Genomic DNA, 21,962 nt, shown 5'->3' with positions numbered 1-21,962 from the left:
AGATACCAGAATTGGTCTTATTTTTTCCTTTTTTATCTCTAGGCGACTGTGTTAAGATTTTAGGTGTGATTCATGATACTGGTTGTTTCAAGTATTTTCCTGCTGCCTGATCTTTATTCACTGAATCTCCTCTTAATTTGATGGAGAAGACTTTACGGTCAATTAAATTTCTTATTTCTTCGTAGTTTATATATGTTATCTCCATATTATTTTGTTACTGACCTTAAAATAGGTCATATAGATTAGTTATTTCTGCTCATGTAGTTTAATTATTTCCTTATTTTCTTTTGTCACTGGGTTATTTTTCCCTTTTGGACCCTTCGTACTTATAACATCTGCGTTTCTTTCTATTACTGTAGCTTATCTGAGAATAATAATAATAATAATAATAATAATAATAATAATAATAATAATAATAATAATAATAATAATAATAATAATAATAATCTTAGACGTGAATGTAAAGTTCTTAACCCAGCTCATGATATAAGTCAATCATTATAAATTGAATTAAAATTTTTCGCTTGCCGGTACGCGAGTTAAATGAATGACTTATCAAAATGAACAGTTAGACATGAATCAATTGCTTTTTTTTTTCTTCTTTTTCATTTTCTTCATTAGCGGGAATAGCTACAGCTTCTTCGGTTACTTCTAATGCTGAAAACACAGCGTTATTTACTATGGAGGAAGTTCATGAGTGTTTCTCAGAACTTATTTTAACGCATTTAGTCGAAGGAACGAATAACGTCACCGTCATGCCTTAGGATTTTAGTATTATAGATTTACCACGCAAAAAAAAAAGAAAAGAAAAAAAAAAGGGATTTTTTGGCAAGTTACATAAGATATCAATAATGGCGAATATAATTTATGAGTTTTAAGATCAAAATAATGATTATATTGAAGCAGATGTATTTGCTAAACAATGAACACTTATTCGTTATTTTTTACCTTTGCATGACGTAGGTAATATCGTAAACTGATAATGAAATGAGCGGGAGTCCAATTCTTAGTATGGAAAACTTAGAGTTGTTATTACAGCATAATAAAGGTTAACGCTTTTTTCAGCAAAATATTAGACGTCATCCCAGTTGTAAAACTTAACCTAATTATCATTATAATTTACTGAATTTTAATCTAACAGAAAAAAGAGAAAATGACGATCATTTGTTTATCTTTAAGAGTATGGTGAAATACTTTCCATATGCATCAGTACCTTAGGCTGTGTCATATATAACTTCGAGTTCCTTAATGTGGAACACGAGCCCTGTGCCTTGTGAAGGATGCGATCCAAATCTTCACTTAGCATGAAATGGATTGGTCTGAGCATTTGTGTTATTATAATAATCAGGAATTGTTAGGCTAAATGAATCTATTCAATCATGGATTGTGATTCAACCAACAAAGCTTATGTGAAAACTTCGATGTTTCCAGCACATTACATTATCTAAAATCTGTATTACATAAATTATCTCCAGCGATTTTTATGCAAATTTTTGTGTGGTTATCTTAAATGACATACAATTGATATTTCTGGCAATTTCTTCGTAACAAGGTGCTTAACCTATGTATGGGAAAGAAAACTGGCTATATTAAACCAGGAGCGCTGAGTATAGATGGGGCGATAAAATGACATTTTTTTACCTATTATACAAATGCTTTATTATTTTCACAACTTGCCGTCATTGATCAGTTAACTGTTACCTGTTGATAAGTATCTATTATGTGCCTACGTTGTTTACTTACTAATAGTATATCCGTTGATAATTATATTATTTTACAAAATGGATACTAATGTTTTCATAAGCACACATTCAATATATATTTTTGGGATGTATCGTCGGTATGAAATACATTTTCAGTACGTTATTTGTATAAAATATTTCTGGCTTGTTATTTCGGTTGATAATCCATATCCTTAATTATCTCACCAGGACGTCTATGGCAAGACCGATCAATATTCAAAGAAAAAAAATCTATTATTGTTAAAGATATACATTACAGTATATTGTGAAAGGTTATGAATTGCTAAATATGCAAACTCAAACGATGATACCAGTTTTTGCTAAGTGCTGTTTTAATATTGTACTCTTATCTTATAATGACACAATAATTATCTCTGAAAACGAAGTTGGAAGGAGATAATATTTCACCACCTGTTTGTGTGTTGGTTTATGTGCGTGTGTGTTTGTTTGTGAACAGTATCCTGGCAACAATTTTAATCGAAAAATAATGAAACTTCCAATGATAAGCTGTTACAATAAAAGCTGGTAAGTATTACACTTTGGAAGGTAAAGGTTAAATGTCAAGGTTGCCATCAAGCAAAATGTCCAGTTCACCTAATCAACCATAAGTGTTGGTCATAACTGTCACCGAGACTTCGAACTTGGTTCATATTTTAGTGTATGAAAATCCACGCCAAATAATATATGTTAAGGGCAAAGGGTAAAGTCAAATCCAAGGTCAAGGTCAAGAAAGAGGTCAAATCAGGTCATCATCATAGGGTTAAAATTTTAATTGCAAAAAAGAATTAGATTTTCAGGGTTTTTAAACTGTTATGTAAAGAGCTATCAAGGTCAAACGTCAAGGTTGAGTCCAAGATAAAGGTCAAACAAATGGACAAATTACGATCCTTAACCGTACTGCCAATATTTCAATCGTAATTTAATGAAACTTTGCAGGGACTTTATACTGTTAAGTAAAGAGCTGGAAATTACTAATTGATTTTGGGAAAGAAACAATGGTTTTGAAAAAAGTGCTGCCTTGACTTAGGTCTGCATTCTTAGAGGGCTTTTCTAGCCTTTTTATGAATTAATAATGACCCTTTCTGCATCTATAAAACTGTATCATCAAAAGGTTTTTCTCGGCAATTATTAGGCATCTTAAAGACACAGCAGATTAGTCTGCTAAAACTTGTAACTAGGCTACTCCTAGCTTCACGTATCACTTATTGTTTAAAACAGAATAAAGTCAAGTACATTGCAATCAGAAAAGAAGAGTTGAAATCGAAATATGTTCGAAAGAAATGAGTTCATTTACAGCCATTGGTGCATTTATATAAACAAGAGAATTTCAAAAGTTTTCTCACAAATATGGTATATTGAGTTATGGAAAACATAACACGTATATCGTGTATTTATTAATGCTCGGGTGTTCCCCATTTAAGTTTATTGACAGGGAGAAATATTATTTGTGGTTATATCATCACCATATTGGGATTTTCAGTTAACCAAATCTATCAATATATAAAAGTATCTTTTGAATGTTAGAAATTTACTATCTATGTGGAAAATATGATAAAAAGAAATTTAGTATAAAGACTAAAGTATGGTTTACCAAACCCAAACATAAAATATTTCAAGCTCACGAGCTTAAATCGTCAAAACATGAATCTTTAATAAGTAGTGACATATGTATACATCAAAATTAGAAAGGATAGATGAATAATTTTCATTCCTTCCTCCTCAAAATGACTGAAAAAAAAATAATAAAAGATTTCATTGGTGATTTTTTTTTTTTTCAAATTAAAATTCATTCTCCCAATTGTTTACGATTTCAATTTCGTCACGTGATATTTTAGCCCTGGTATAAATGATAACAGAAAAAAATCGGATAATTCTGAAAATACTTTTCCGATATCATATTAAGGCACCGACCATGATAACGCTTTTCACAAATCTATTACTCTTTCCAGAAATCGCAAGATAAAAAAGAAATTTGCATGTGACTAAATAGTTATTTAGAAAAGAATACCATGGAAAGATTGGTCAAGATTTATTTAATGGTAATATTTTGTACCCTAAGTGCGATCGATTTGATTGCATCATTTTATAATTCCCAAGGATCTCATTTTGGTAATTAGTGGGCATCGACATAACAGGAATTCATTAAAAAGGTGAAAATATTTTAAGTCTTTGAGAAGTTTTAGCCTTCTAATATATTTCATATCATTAAAGAATCTTGGAAAGAATATAAATGATATAAATTTCTAACTTATCTTCATTTCTATTTGAATTTCAATGACAACCCTTCCGTAAACTACATTTCATTTGCAATATCGATGATAAATTACAATGGGAGTGAATGCTTAGTTGTAAATGATCCAATAAATTATTTCAATATCGTTAAACTGTATAGACAAAGGAAAAAAAAACTGCTGTTTCATATTTGAATTTTATTCAAAGGGTTTATTAGATTTGAGCGTGATTGGTTCAAAAATTGTGTTATTTTCTTTAAAAAAAATGAATTGAGCAAAACTAAATATCCTAGGAAATTTGAAGCAAAATTATACAAACATAATCCACTTAGAAAAAAAAAGATTGATTAAGATTGATATTTGTTTTGTGATTTACCTTCAATTGCATTTTTGACATATAAACCCGAAATGTCATATACTCAGCCTTGCAGAGGGATACTAAAAAAAAAAAAAAAAAAAAAAATAAAGTAACATCTATCAACATTCACCGTATGAGGTTCACAACCTCCATAATCCTTCCCAATGTGATATTATTTGTCAGGAATGGTATTGTGCGGGGTGGTTGTTAGGTACTATCAGAGAGGTAAGGTGAAGGCAAGATAAAGTTTATGCAACAGATAACGAGCTTACATATAGGTAGTTGAAAGCAAAATGAAAAGAAAAAAAAATCAAGCAATTTGTGGCATGTAATGTCAAGACTAACCAGGTTTTTCTATTGTCATAGAGGGAGAGTGCGAGAGTTAAAGAAAAAGAAAAAAAACAACAATAACATTAAAGTTTATTAGCTTTCGTGGAAGGATTTCCTAAAAGCTTTTTAGAATAATGATTAACACTGCTTTTCTAGAATATTTTTTTTATTTGATTTTCTCTTTATTTGTCTAATATTAGTGAGATAAACCATACCCTCATTCGTCTATAGACAAATGAAAATACATGAATGTACTAATAATGTCATTTTTTCTTCATAAATATGCTCATTCATTAGTATCATGAAAGAGTAGAATACAAAATGCCGGAGCATTATATTCCACACTGAATTTCAATAAGAGACGTGATATAGTTACAGTTTAATTCAATAAGATTCATATCATATTTCTAATCACGTAATTACTCAGTGTGGTTTTTTATTATGATCCGATTATGATCATCCTTTTCATAATTTGTTTTCCAAAAATCATGATTTTGGAGTAAAAAAAAAAATTGATTGGGGTATCTATCTAATATCAAAATAAAATCAAAACATTCTTTATTTTCTTTTCAAAATACTAGGATGCTTTTATCAAATCCATTCTCTTTTCTGAAAATATTTTATAAATGAAAATACAAAGATAAATGAAATAAGAAATTGAATTTAAAAATATATGGAAAATGTTATATAAGGGAAAAGTTCCAGCAAGCTACAAATTTCTTGCAATCATATTGCAAATATAACTTATAATCAAATAACAATAATGATCACGAATTTTGATAAAAAATAATATATAAGAAAAGAGAAAAGTAAGAATGTGGACAAATATAAAAGGAAGTTAAAAAAAAAAGTGTAAACTATGCATTTGTTTTACGTGGATATGATCCTTATACTAAAAGCGAATGAGAAGATGTAACACAAATTTATACTAAATTTCTATAAAAATAGAATGATGTTGAAATGCATTTAAAATCTCGAGGTAAAGTAGGCAGTTCCAGTGATAAATTGCACACGATGCCCAGTCCATCCAATTACTCTAACCTGTACCTCTCTGTCCAGCTGGGAAAATCTACGAAAGAGAGATCTTGGTCTGTAAACTTTTAATGTTAACACCATTTTGCATAGACTGGCTTCTATTCTATTGACAATAAAATGTGGAATTTGCATTACCTTTAACGATACGTAATTTTATTCTTATAAATGATGAGCATTTTGAGTAATTCTAGACCTAAATTATATTTGGGTGATATTGTATTATACGTGCAGGATGCAATGCACATGAAAATAAGGAAATATACCATATGTACGGTTTCTTCTACAAGGCTAATGCTTATATTATTGACAAAATCTGTTGAATATAATCACACTATTGTCACTTTTATCTGATGCCCTTGGGACATAGATAACTCTGTTTTCTCTAGATAATGGTAGTTGTTAGGGAAGTTTCTTTATATAAAATCCTTCTCCACTCCAGTAATATTGATTACTTTTGGAGTGTCTTGGATATCCAGCCATCCTCCCAACTAACTGTTTCGTTTGCTGTATGGAGGTTTCTGACGTTACTATTCACATACCCCGACTTATCTGTCTATATTACCCCCATTCACCGGAAGAGAGGCGTTTTCCTGGCTTCAGAACACCAATATTCATTTTGGCACCAAAGGTGTCACTTGATCAAGCAGCATAGCCAACTACAACGTCCTTTCCCTCCCCGATAACACCTCAGAAATCTCTGATTCAGATTGCAAGTAAAGGGACAAACGTTGCAGTAGGATGCACTTAAATCATGCATACTGGAGCATTGCTCACCATTCCTAGCCATATCAGTGGAGTTAAGATTTTTCAGCGCTCTCAGCAATATTTGGGTCCCGAAAGGTGTAGATGGCCTTCAGAAAAATAATCAGTATTGTTTCCCTCAGCCTACTACAGATGGTTCTCGGAAAATTACCCTGCTTCATGTCCTTTTGGCAAAATGTCTTCTGAAACTGATGTCGACACTTTGCCCAAGAAGGGACTGATGACCAGAGTCAGCATCCTTATGGATAGCCACTTCCCTATCAACAAGAACCTCAAAAACTTCATTCCTGTTGATGGGAACAACCCAACAACACCAACTAAAGCAGAAGTGAATGGTGTAAGGCATCAAGGCTCACCTCGTGACATGACCACACAGTGAAAAAAAACATCTAACATACACCAATGCTGACCCCTGCCAGTGACTCAACACTTACTGAATGATGCCCCTTGCCCTCAGTTTTACTACTACTGCTTCAGATTTGGTGCTGCTGCTAATAAATAAGCTATCAGATGGCAATGGCTGCAGAAAAAAAAAAAAAAAAAAAGTAGTCCCTCACTTGATTTTGTGACCTCCGCATCACCTAATCTTTTTTTTTTTTTTTTATGTCTGCTTTCTAGTAGATAATGTTGCCTGGTATTCCCTTTTACAACATTCCTTTTTAAGTGCATGACTATCATTAACAGATTACTGATGACTGCCTGCTTGCCGCCAATTTATTTGCTATTTCCACTAATGGCTACAAGATGCTGAAACTGTTATTTGGAGTCTTCAGTACCATTGGAATTCTATCATTGCCAGATTTACACTGACTCCCATTGGTGTGGACTTCCTCAGCCATTTCCACCTGCAGATTAAATTAGCACATCAACGCCTAGACAATGCTAGCTGTTACTCATCCACACTTTCAGTACCTGCCCCCTCTAATCTAGCTCTTCACATCAGCACTTTCATGGATGCCAACTCTGAATGCCTTAGTTTATATCCCGACTTATTCCACTGAATATCACAGTATCTATCTCCCTATCAAGAAGACTATGACTCAGTGTTTACAAGATACATAGTTTGACACTAACACTTGTGGCCCCTGCTAAATGCTCATTTAATGAAATAGAAAAAAAAATGGTCCTTTGTCAAAAGGATTCAAATTCATGGTCATTCTTCCAGCACTTCCTCCTGAAAAAAGGAGGGGATCTCTGTGATTTTGTGGTGATTACACGTGTCTAAAGTACATGCAGACAAAAACAGACCAGCAGCACCACCAAAACATACACCAACATCATCACCTACCTTCACAGTGCTAAATTATTCTCGACCCTTGAACTCCTAAAGATATTTTATCAGGTGCCCTTTAACCAAGAATGCATCCTCAAGACCTCCATCTCTACCACATTTGACACATATACTCTTGCTTTGGCTTTCATAATGGAGGGTTCAGATTTCTATTAATTCCCTTTTGCTTCTACTATGTATATGGCATACTAATAATCTCCCCCTCCTAAGAGGACCATATACAGCCCCAGTGCATCATACTCAAACACCTGCATCACTCCCTAGGGTTTCACCCCCATCCTTGAGAAGTTACCAGTAGTACAGAAGTTCCTCACTTCCTAAACTGTCTACATCTATGCAATGAATTGGTTCTGGAGCATAGTAAACTACTTTGACTAGTTCTCTTCAATCATCATTACCACTCTTGCACCCCTCTAAGAATCACTCGAGCATAGGCCAGAAAGCCGGAAGTGGGTACCCACCAGGAGGGAACCTTCGTCAACAAAAAGAAAGCTCTATCAACTGTTTCTGATTTCACATGCCAACTGTAGCCCTCTAAACTCTACACCATTGACTCTGACACTGCTCTAGTAAGGATAATCAACTGCTATTGCATTTACCTTCCCCCTGCCAACTGCAATCCTAAACCTCTATACCGATTCCGGTAACGTTGCTTCTAGTGATGGTAGTCAACTGCTGCTGCTATTCCCTTCCCCTTGCCAACTGCACACCTCCTACTCTACACTGATGGCCATAGCATTGCTTTCTTGACAGTACGCAAAGAAATTAGCTTCATGGAAGAGCCTTTGATTTAAGAGGAATTTGGTGAAGAAAATATAATTATTTTCCGATGACTATATTTATTATTTCAGATATATAAAAATGCTTTGGGAATTCTTGCCTTTATTATCCATAATAAAGCAGAAATTACATTAATGTAATAAAATTTTTTTCGAAAACCTTCCAAAATGGAATCAAGCTACTCTACCAACAACCACTAACTACTGGTGATACAAATGGCTTTCCATTACCTCCACCACTTCTAAAGAGATATGTCCTTCATAACTCACTCGGACCAAATACCCTGTATTTTTGCTTCACTGGACACTCCATTGCATAGTCAACCCATCAATGTCGACATTTCTCCGTCATTTCTGTATATTACTCTTGCTTGAGGATACACTTAGGCCTGCCGTTCTATTATATTTATCTTCCTCTTGTTTTTTAAAGTTTTTATAGTTTATATTTGATAGATCATATGCGTAGAATATTTTATTGCGATTGTTTATTACTTATATTTTTTTTTATTTCCTTTCCTCACTGAGGTATATTTCCTTGTTGTAGTCCTTTGGCTTATAGCATCTTGATTTTCCTACTAGGATTAAATCATAGCTTGTAACAACAACAACAACAGCAAAAACAACAATAATAATAACAATAACAATAACAATAACGATAATGATAATAATAATAATAATGACAAAAATAATAATACATGCAACAGGGATGTCCCTTTTCCCTCTCAACATCAACATCTATCAAAATGACCTGAGATATTTTTTAAGTGACTGTTTCATTGTTCAGCATGCTGATGACGCTCAAATAATAATTGATGGCTATATCGATAACTTGGAAGATTTAATACGCAAAGCTGAGGATATTTTATTTAGAGTGAAGTTGTATTTTCAAATAAATGGCTTATTGTTGGATGAAAGTAAAACGCAATGTATATTCCTAGGCTCCTGGCAATATTTAAGAAAACCCAATGTATTATTATTATTATTATTATTATTATTATTATTATTATTATTATTATTATTATTATTATTATTATTATTATTATTATTATTATTATAATTATTATTATTATTATTATTGTATCTCCTTGGCATGACCCTGCATTAGATTAAAATTTACAATCCTGCAGCTAACAGAAAGGTGGAAAGTTTTTTTTTTTATCTTACCCTCAATGCAGCTTTGATGCCCCACGACACCATTCCTAGTTTATCTCCTAAAATGGCCTAGGTCTTCCTAGGACTGTGGATCACACGAAGGACACCCTGGACATCTGAGCCGGTAAAAGTGTATACGGCCACTCGCTGGTCATTCCTGCAAAAAAAAAATTTCCGTACACCACATCCTCTCTGAATCTCCAATGCGTATATCACGATGTGGGAATATCTAACTACCGTAGTTGCACCTATAATGCCCCATGCAATATATCACATACCGAAAGACCAACACACTGTAACACATTTTCATGTGGACAGATGTTTGAAAGTCATCGTTTACACCTTATAGATGCCAATTTCCTGTCATCCGCAGCACACCGAAAGTTTCCTCACGAATGTACATGGTAAAAAAGGATTTATTCACCTATGTATGTCGTACAAGACGATCAGCCAGCAGCAAGACACTCGAATGCAGATCACACTCTAACAATATACTAGTCTGCTGCAGCGGGAAGCCATATATTGTAAGTGCCGTAAGCAATACATATACAAAGATATAACTGTGTCCTATCGATGTTTTCTTCTACACTCCAACTATCTTACTCAAAATAGAAAATTCGTCAATGTAACAATTTAATTTCAAATTATCATATTTCTGTTACTGCGTTATCCATCTTTTATGCTAATTTCAACCTTATTGAAAAAAGTCGTTGATTATAACAAGATAATTTCAACTATATTATTATTAGGTTATCTGTTTTTAAGCCAACTTCTATTGACAAAACCATGTTAAAGTGAACATGCTATTATCAAACTTATGTAACCCCTTTCGGACCTATAAATACCTGTTCTGTCTCTAAAGAAAGTTAGTGGTTCGGAAGATTTCCTCTTATTTTTCCCTCATCAACTCCAGTTACCATCTCTCTCTCTCTCTCTCTCTCTCTCTCTCTCTCTCTCTCTCTCTCTCTCTGCATTGGCATTCAAGCAATATTGTTGAACTATTGCGACATATCAAGTCTATCACAAAGGTCAACACTGGTGCAATTGTTTCATCTTAGTTTAGATCCTGTCAAAATATTTACTCAAATCATGGGCAGTCTCATATGTGTGGTTTGTTATTTTACCATTATTATCAGATTGAATAAGGTTCCAATAAAGTCTCTTAAAATCTCTTATTTGTTACTTTATTTCTGCTGATATGTGGCAAATAAAACAATGTTCACTACAAAAAAAACTTATAGGTACTACTACTACTACTACTACTACTACTACTACTACTACTACTACTACTACTATTGATAGTAATGATAATAATAATAATATTATTAATTCTAATATTAACATTAACATTAATAATAATAATAATAATAATGATAATAATAATGATAATAATAATAATAATAATGCGTGACAGATGCAGAAGGGATTGAAAACCAATCCGGTCAAGTTTAACAAAGGCAGAAGGGAAGAAACCCCAATCATGTCAAATGTGACAAAGGTAGAATTGATGGAATCCCTATCAGGTTAAGTGTTAAAGAGGCCGAAGGAAATGAACTCCAATCAGGTAAAACGTGACATGGGAAGAAGTGAAGGAACCATAATCAGGTTAATTTTGACAGAGGCAGAAGCGATGGAGCCTTATCCAGTCAAGTGTGACACAGGCAGGAGGTAAAATCCCTGTCAGGTAAAGTATGATAGAGGAACATGGAAGGAACCCAATTAGGTCAAGTGTGAGAAAGGCAAAACGGAAGGAACACCAATCAGGTCAAGTGTGACAGAGGCCGAATGGAAGAACCCCAATTATGTCAAGTGGGACATAGGGAAAGGGGAAGAAACCACAATCAGGTCAAGTGTGACTGAGGCCTAAGGGATGGAACCCCAATATGCACAAGTGGAACAGAGGCAGAAAGGATGGAACCCCAATCCGATCTAGTGTGACACAGAAGGAATGGAACCATAATTTGGTCAAGTGTGGGAGAGGCGGAACAGATGGAACCCCGTTCCAGTCCAGTGTGATCGGGGCAGAAAGGAAGGAACCCCAATCCGGTAAAGTTTGACAGACGCAAAACGGAAGAAACCCCAATCAGGTCACATGTAACATAGACATAAGGGAAGGAACTACAATCAGGTGAAGTGTGGAGGAGGCAGATGGGAAGGAATCCCAATCAAGTCGAGTGCGAAAGAGGCAGAAGGTAAGGAACCCCAATCCAGGCAAATGTGACAGAGGCTGGAGAGAAGAGCCCAAATCAGGTCAAGTGTAAGAAAGGAAAAAAGGAAGGAACATCAATTAGGTTAATTGTGACACAAGAAGAAGGTATGTAACCCCTTATTGTCAAGTGTGGCAGAGGCAGAAGATAAGGAGACCCGATCAAGTCAAGTATGACAGAGGCAGAGGGGATGGAACCATAATCTGGCCAAGTGTGAAAGACTAGAAGGAAAGGAACCCCAATCCAGTCAAGTGTGACTGAGGCCGAAGTGAAAGAACCCCAGTCTGTTCAAGTGTGACAGAGGCAAAAGGGATGTAACCCCAATCTGGTTAAAAGTATCAAAGGAAGAACGCAAGGAAAACCAATCAGATCAAATGTGACTGACACTGAAAGGAAGGAACACCAATCAGTTCAAGTGTGACAGATACAAAAGAGATGTAACCCCAATCCGGTCAAGTGTAAGAGATGGAGAAGGGATGCAACCCCAATCCAGTCAAGTGTAAGAGAAGAAGGGATAAAACTCCAATCATGTCAAGTATGACAGTGGCACAATTGATTTAACCCCAAACAGGATAGGTGTCAAAGAGGCAGAAGTAAATGAATCCCAATCAGTTAAAAAGTGACTTTGGGAGAAGTGAAGGAGACACAATCAGGTCAATTTTGACAGGGATTGTACCAACCGTGTGCCACACGATCGTACATAGTTCATTTTGTGTATATATTATGCTTGTATCTTTGCTCTTCCCTCGCACTGAAAAGAACCAGAATAAACATGTCTGCTTTTCTCTTCTGTAACAGCATCTGATATTTCAACATGAAATTTTTTGTTGCTTTGAGCTTTTGTATATAAAGGAGAGTGTTCTATAATAAATTTACTCCCTAATAGCTTCTACTTTACTGGGGCTGGGTTGGATACCTCATGAGGTAATTACATTACCTATAAATTCGACAAGTTTACAGAAAATTTTACCTTGATAATCTTATTTTTATACCGTTATAGCACAATGCTTTTAAAACACTGTGAATATTGCTGTTTAGTTCTTCGGACCTTTTCCCTGTAATTATTATATTGTCTAAGTACACAAGAAAATTATGGCCAACTAAGGGAGACAACACCACCATTATTAGTTTAGAAAAATGTCTTAGACCAGTTTCAACACTGAAAGGGTATAAAAGCCTAAATACGGTAAGAAACAGAACGGAAAAACTTTATATTTTGAAATGATTTATTTAATTTACTAATTATATTTTAAACATTTATAGTATCACGTACATAAATACCTGGTTGATAGTGTCATTGCTAACTGTATCAATATAAATAACTGATTTTGGTAGAGCATATTTACCAAATTTACAGATACATGGGTATAGTAGAAGTTTTAACTCCTGAAAATCAGTTAAATATCCACAAACCTTTTTCTATGCAAATGTGTAAAACTTCAATCGTTTCTTCCCACTCTATCTTTGATAACTTTTTTTTTCTATATATAGCCATAGTTATATTCATGATATAATAATTAATGTTATATTTGTATTAATGATTTATTTGCACTTTTTTATATATTCTTTACATCATTATCCAAAAGCAATAGCCATAAATGCATGGAAAGAGTTGACATTTTCAAACCAGTTAACGATATTTGTGTTGAGTATAAAAAAAGACAACCAAAGAAGAACGGAGGTATCAGAGCTTTTTAAAGATAACATCTATAAATGGATCTGAAAACATGATGGAAAATTACAAATAAACAGAACATCATTTTGAAACAATATTTCAATATTACGGCAAAGCGAAAAGATGATAATTAATAGAAGTCCTAAAATTTTAGGTACTTCATATAGATATCCATAAGCATAATAAAAGAAATAAATTTAATTTAACATGGATAAAAATGAGAAGTTAGATATCATATCGGCAAATTATATCACTGCGGGAAAAAAATTATACATAAAATATGTTATGGTCATGGAAGAGCCTTTGATTTAAGAGGAATTTGGTGAAGAAAATATAATTATTTTCCGATGACTATATTTATTATTTCAGATATTTAAAAATGCTTTGGGAATTCTTGCCTTTATTATCCATAATAAAGCAGAAATTACATTAATGTAATAAAAAAATTTTCAGTTATAATTAACCGTTCAGTTTTAATATCATAATACTGAAGTAGATAGTAGTTACGGCTGAATTTAAACATCGGCTCTTCCTTCTGTACAATATTGCACCTACACAGGAAAAATAATGATAATGGGATTTGGAGTGAACAAGAATTAAATCTGGAGAAATGTTATAAGATGACACAGCCAAACTGTTTCGCAGAAGAAGGAAATCTATCAGAATGAAAGTTTGTGGATTTAGAAATAAGAAATGGTTGGTAGCAGGGAACAAGAGGTGATAGAATGGTCACGACAGCTAGCTTACAAGGAAGCAAAAACATATCAGGAAACTTACATTTGGAAACAATATAATAAAAATGGTTGAAGAGATACAATTTACAACAACTTTAGTAAAGCATGAAATCATATCACTTAGAAAACTATGGAAAGTAAGAATCAATTAGTGTGAACCAAAGAAACATACAGTTGCTTAGCAATACAAACATTAATGTTATCGAAATGACAACAAAGAAGAGTATTGATTGACCAAGGGACACGAATAGAGGCATTTGTACTTTTATTTTGCATAAAAAAGGAATAAATGCTGGACATATATGGGAAATAGGAACAAAAGAATCTGATTCTAAAAGCATTATCAGCAAATCATAGATGAAAGAGAATGAGTTTTGTTGTAGGTTCAAGGGAAACTAGATGTTTGGAAGTTTGTAGAAAAAATACTAAAAAAAAAAACAAAAAAAAACATGAAGAGTGATAAAAAGCGATGGAAGAAAAATGGATAAACTTGAAAACAAATCAGGAGAGGAAAACTTTCTCAAGAAGATTTGTCTCTTCCCATAATGTTATGTTTTTTATCAAGTTTTACTGGCAGAGTTTGAAAATTTCTTTCCGAAGCAGGTCTTCCGAAAATATTCTAGCTCTTTTAAGGACATTTTCGCTAAATGGTTTTAGATTAACTTTCCTTTTATTCTTTGTTTATAATAAAAGATATCGGTGTTAGGATTCAAGAAAACTAGAAATATATCAATCACTCTGTTAATGTCATAATATTCTTTTTTCGGCTGAAGACTCAGCTGGCCGTAATCCTCCTAGAAACTATCTGTTTTGTTTATTTATTTTATACACCTGCTTTTGATATTCCCATATTTAACTGAGGGACTTTAATATATAATTTTTTACAATACTGTGTTGATGCACGACTTATTGTATAGGAAGCTAAATTAATATTATTCAGAAGAGTATTAAAACTATAGAAGGTTTCCATCAGCAGATTCTTTTGTTGGACTTTGGGTAACATCACTTCTCGAACAGAGGAGCATAAAAGATTGTCTGAGAAGCTGTTGACCGTCATCCATGAAAGATATAATATGACCGAGTGTGTGTGTATGTCACTGATAGCAATATTGTAATAAACGCAATAAGAGGAAAACAATTATTCTATTAATAGAATCAATCATTGACGAGTCATATTTGATGCCAGTATGGGGTGGTAAGCTAAATGAAAACTACTTGGTAATGATTCCAGCGAATATTGAACATCATGCCGTTACCTAACAAGCTGCCATATCAGTGCCCATATCAGTGACAATTATGATAAAGAAGCATGAATAATTACTATAGTCTTTTTTCATATGTCATTTGAAAGTTCAGTATCTGATGAACGGTAGAGGCTTTAATTTGGTATTTCTGAAATTATCTCAATGCGTTAGTTTTCCTTAACCATAACATATGAGGACTGAAAAGAACAAAAGATTAAATGATAACGAAGATGAGTTATGATGTGAAAAAATTAATTATATTAAAATTCAGATTTTTTTCAACGCTCTAATCATATACATTAGATTTGGTCAACGTTTTTAAGTATAAAACAAATAAAATATAATTTCATGGTCAAAGAGCAACGGTAGAGTAAATCTAGAAATAGGAGTAAAAAGAAGAAAAGGTAGAAACGGGAAAGATTATAAAACAAACAGTGCTTCAATAAGAAAACAGCAAACGATTTGTTCGCTGCTATTGCTCGCTTCTTTCCTTTGATGTGAATCCCATTCATCTGCCATTATTGGGTAAAGCAGCTGCCCGTGAATTCTTATTGCGATCCAGGAGATAAACGGTCCTTTGAGAGTCTGATCCACGTTGGGTTTCTCACGATTGCCTAAAGAAAGTTCTTTTGTTTCTTAAAAGACCCTTTAGTGTTTTGGTGACTGGAGCGTCTCGTCTTGAAAGGATTGTATTGTATATTCTAATTTAAAGATGGGTGTAAAATAAAACATACGTCAAGTTGTGAGCATGCTTAAACACACAAGGTGAAAAGGATTACACAAATTTAAGGATTAACAACTGCGTTTCCATTAATAGAAATAAAAATGGACAATACTTCGTGACGATAGATAGAAATAGAGATGGACGATACTTCATGACGATAGATAGGAGCGATGAAAAGGAATCGTATTATCATTCAAGATTTCATTTAATTATCGTATCCAGAGATATCTTGTTAGGTACCAATAAAATATTACTTTGCGGTTCTGGATCCAATGAAATGTTATTTAGCCTTATCATGCTTTAATCCCTTCAATTGTTACGGTAGAATAAGAGACAACTGTCTGAGAAGGGTCAGTGTTGAATAGCTTATTCTCATAAAATCGGTTAATAGGAAATATTATTTTTGGTCACACAGAATACGTTCAAGAAATGTACAGTGATATATTACATAACAGAAAGACTCGATACCAGGATCTCTCTCTCTCTCTCTCTCTCTCTCTCTCTCTCTCTCTCTCTCTCTCTCTCTCTCTCTCTCTCTCTCTCTCTCTCTCTCTTATCTAATCATCATCCCACAAAATGAGAAAAAGAATTGAAAAGCACAGCGTACTGAATACTTTCTTTGTATTTATAATGTGTACGAGTCATATTTCACTATTCATTAGCAGACAAACAATGCATGACTGGATAAGGTTCCATGCCTTGTTCGTGGGTCACTAATGTGACGGGCTGAGAGAAAGTTGTGACTCAAAGACAGTATGAAAGCAACTGAGTAAATTTATTATAAAACACTCTCCTTTATATATAAAAGCTCAAAGCAACAAAAAATTTCATGTTAAAAAATCAGATGCTGTTACAGAAGAGAAAAGCAGACATGTTTATTCTGGTTCTTTTTAGTGCGAGGGAAGAGGAAAGATAAAAGCATAATATATACACAAAATGAACTATGTACGATCGTGTGGCACACGGTTGGTACAATCCCTGTCAAAATTGACCTGATTGTGTCTCCTTCACTTCTCCCAAAGTCACTTTTTAACTCATTGGGATTCATTTACTTCTGCCTCTTTGACACCTATCCTGTTTGGGGTTAAATCAATTGTGCCACTGTCATACTTGACATGATTGGAGTTTTATCCCTTCTTCTCTTACACTTGACTGGATTGGGGTTGCATCCCTTCTCCATCTCTTACACTTGACCGGATTGGGGTTACATCTCTTTTGTATCTGTCACACTTGAACTGATTGGTGTTCCTTCCTTTCAGTGTCAGTCACATTTGATCAGATTGGTTTTCCTTGCGTTCTTCCTTTGATACTTTTAACCAGATTGGGGTTCCATCCCTTTTGCCTCTGTCACACTTGAACAGACTGGGGTTCTTTCACTTCGGCCTCAGTCACACTTGACTGGATTGGGGTTCCTTTCCTTCTAGTCTTTCACACTTGGCCAGATTATGGTTCCATCCCCTCTGCCTCTGTCATACTTGACTTGATCGGGTCTCCTTATCTTCTGCCTCTGCCACACTTGACAATAAGGGGTTACATACCTTCTTCTTGTGTCACAATTAACCTAATTGATGTTCCTTCCTTTTTTCCTTTCTTACACTTGACCTGATTTGGGCTCTTCTCTCCAGCCTCTGTCACATTTGCCTGGATTGGGGTTCCTTACCTTCTGCCTCTTTCGCACTCGACTTGATTGGGATTCCTTCCCATCTGCCTCCTCCACACTTCACTTGATTGTAGTTCCTTCCCTTATGTCTATGTTACATGTGACCTGATTGGGGTTTCTTCCGTTTTGCGTCTGTCAAACTTTACCGGATTGGGGTTCCTTCCTTTCTGCCCCGATCACACTGGACTGGAACGGGGTTCCATCTGTTCCGCCTCACCCACACTTGACCAAATTATGGTTCCATTCCTTCTGTGTCACACTAGATCGGATTGGGGTTCCATCCTTTCTGCCTCTGTTCCACTTGTGCATATTGGGGTTCCATCCCTTCGGCCTCAGTCACACTTGACCTGATTGTGGTTTTTTCCCCTTTCCCTATGTCCCACATGACCTAATTGCGGTTCTTCCATTCGGCCTCTGTCACACTTGACCTGATTGGGGTTCCTTCCGTTTTGCCTTTCTCACACTTGACCTAATTGGGTTCCTTCCATGTTCCTCTATCATACTTTACCTGACAGGGATTTTACCTCCTGCCTGTGTCACACTTGACTGTATAAGGCTCCATCGCTTCTGCCTCTGTCAAAATTAACCTGATTATGGTTCCTTCACTTCTTCCCATGTCACGTTTTACCTGATTGGAGTTCATTTCCTTCGGCCTCTTTAACACTTAACCTGATAGGGATTCCATCAATTCTACCTTTGTCACATTTGACATGATTGGGGTTTCTTCCCTTCTGCCTTTGTTAAACTTGACCGGATTGGTTTTCAATCCCTTCTGCATCTGTCACGCATTATTATTATTATTATTATTATTATTATTATTATTATTATTATTAATGTTAATGTTAATATTAGAATTAATATTAATATTATTATTATTATCATTACTATCAGTAGTAGTAGTAGTAGTAGTAGTAGTAGTAGTAGTAGTAGTAGTAGTAGTAGTACCTATAAGTTTTTTTTGTAGTGAACATTGTTTTATTTGCCACATATCAGCAGAAATAAAGTAACAAATAAGAGATTTTAAGAGACTTTATTAGAACCTTTTTTTTATCATGGAATAAATAGATCAGTTATTCAATCTGATAATAATGGTAAAATAACAAACCACACATTTGCGACTGCCCATGATTTGAGTAAATATTTTGACAGGATCTAAACTAAGATGAAACAATTGCACCAGTGTTGACCTTTGTGATAGACTTGATATGTCGCAATAGTTCAACAATATTACAAGAACTCTGTTGCTTGTATGCAAATGCAGAGAGAGAGAGAGAGAGAGAGAGAGAGAGAGAGAGAGAGAGAGAGAGAGAGAGAGAGAGATGGTAACTGAAGTTGATGAGGGAATAATAAGAAGATATCTCCCGAACCACTAACTTTCTTTAGAGACAAAACAGGTATTTATAGGTCCCAAAGGGGTTACATAAGTTTGATAATTGCATGTTCACTTTAACAAGGCTTTGTTGATAGAAATTGACATAAAAACAGATAACCAAATAATAATAGAGTTGAAATTATCTTGTTATATTCAACAGCTTTTATCAATAAGGTTGAAATTAGCATAAAAGATGGATGTCAAAGTAACAAAAATATAATAATTTGAAATTAACTTGTTACATTGAACGACCTTTCTACTTTGAGTAATATAGTTGGAATGTAGAAGAAAACATCCATAGGACACAGCTATATATTTGTATAAGTATTGCTTACTGCACTTACAAGATATGGCTTCCCGCTGCAGCATTCTAGTATATTGATACAGTGTGATCTGCAGTCGAGTGTCGTACTGTAGGCTGATCGTCTTGTACGACATACACAGGTCCTAAATAGTAAATGGTGAATAAATCCTTTTTTACCATGTACATTCGTGAGGAAACTTTCGGTGTGCTGCGGATGACAGGAAATTGGTATCTATAAGAAGGTGTAAACGATAACTTCCAAACATCTATCCACATGAAAATGTGTTACAGTGTGTTCGTTTTTCGGTATGTGCTATATTGCATGAGGCTTTATAGGTGCAACTACGGTAGTTAAATATTCCTACATCGTGATTTACGCATTGGAGATTCAGAGAGGATATGGTGAATGGGAAAAAAAAAAAATAGCAGGAATGACCAAGGAGTGGCCGTATACACTTTTACCGGCTCAGATGTCCAGGGTGTCCTTCGTGTGATCCACAGTCCTAGGAAGACCTAGGCAATTTTAGGAGACAAACTGGAAATGGTGCCGCGGGGCATCAAAGCTGCATTGAGGGTAAGATAAAAAAAAATTTCCACCTTTCTGTTAGCTGCAGGATTGCAAATTTTAGTTTAATGCAGTATGATGCCAAGGAGATACAATAATAATAATAATAATAATAATAATAATAATAATAATAATAATAATAATAATAATAATAATAATAATAATAACATTTATTCCAATAATACATTGGGTTTTCTATTTACATCAGGTCATCAACCAATGTTAGAAATTGTACATTAAAGCTATAAAAACGATAAAATCACAGTATACTATAACAATAAACACACATACATACACACATTTTATATATATATATTTATATATATATATATATATATATATATATATATATATATATATATATATATATATATATATATATATATATATATATATATATATGTATAAAACTTGAATTAGAAAAATTGTAATTTTGGTTATAAAACATTGTTCCTAGAGTAATAATTAGTAAAATTACTCCAACATTAAATGTTCTTCATAGATAATGGTATGTCTTAAAAATCGGTTATTGACGTTAGACGTGGCTAATGTCAGGTACGGTTGTTTCCTATAAAACTTATCTGCGAAGATTAATTTTTTTTAAAGGATGTTTTCTTACTTTATCTTTAAAAGATCTTAGAGATTCTTCGTCTTTCAATGAGCCAGGTAAACTATTCCATAACTGTGGACCTTTAGTATTTATTTCCCTTGATCCTATATCGGTATTGGCTCTTCTGGACACTAGATTATTTGCTTGTCTTGTAGTCATCCCTGTCACCGAGTCAACGGTTCTAAAATCATAGTCAGTTAGTAAAAAGATTTTTTAAAACTTTAAAAACAAAAACACAGACATCTAAAGTGTACTTGTTTATCACTTTCAACAAACCAGATCTAGTAAAATTGGAGATATATGATCATATTTTCTCACTGTACCCATGGCCACCGAAGCCGCCAAATTTTGAATTTTTTTTACTCGTTGTATATGGACGTTGCTTGTTGAACCCCATATTATATAGCAGTAATGAATTAAACTTAATACTAACGATTGCACTACGATTAGGCGAGTTTCTGGTTCGAATAAATTTTTTAGTCTATTGAGATAGATAAGTGTCCCCATAACTTTTCTGTGCAGGTCATCAATAAGTTTCTCGAATGTCATGTGTTTATCGAAGTGCTTTCCAAGATTCTTTACGGATTCCATAGGTTCGATGATGGCCCCATTGAAATTTATTTTAATGTTATCCCTGATTTTGGATAGATATTGCAAGGAGCCTAGGAATATACATTGCATCTTACTTTCATTCAACAATAAGCCATTTATTTGAAAATCGATATAGCCATCAATTATTATTTGAGCGTCATCAGCATACTGAACAATGAAAGTTACTCAAAAAATATCTCAGGTTATTTACATAGATGTTGATGTTGAGAGGGACAGGGGACATCCCTGTTGCATGTATTATTATTTTTGTTATTGTTATTGTTATTGGTATTGTTATGGTTATTGTTATTGTTATTGTTATTGTTGTTGTTGCTGCTGTTGTTGTTACAAGCTAGGATATAACCCTAGTAATAAAATCAAGATGCTGTAAAAGAAAAGGCTACAACAAGGAAATATACCTCAGTGAGGAGAGGAAATAAAACAAAAATATACAATAAAAGTAATAAACAATCGCAATAAAATATTTTAAGAATAGGATCTATCACATATAAAGTAAAAAAAAAAACTTTAAAAAAAAACAAGAGGAAGATATATATGATAGAATGGTAGGCCTAAGTGCATCCTCAAGCAAGAAA

Source organism: Palaemon carinicauda, chromosome 36 (genome assembly GCF_036898095.1).
Source record: "Palaemon carinicauda isolate YSFRI2023 chromosome 36, ASM3689809v2, whole genome shotgun sequence".
NCBI classification, from domain to species: Eukaryota; Metazoa; Arthropoda; class Malacostraca; order Decapoda; family Palaemonidae; genus Palaemon; species Palaemon carinicauda.
The sequence above is the reverse complement of the archived record's forward strand: the minus strand, read 5'-3'. Positions refer to the sequence as shown.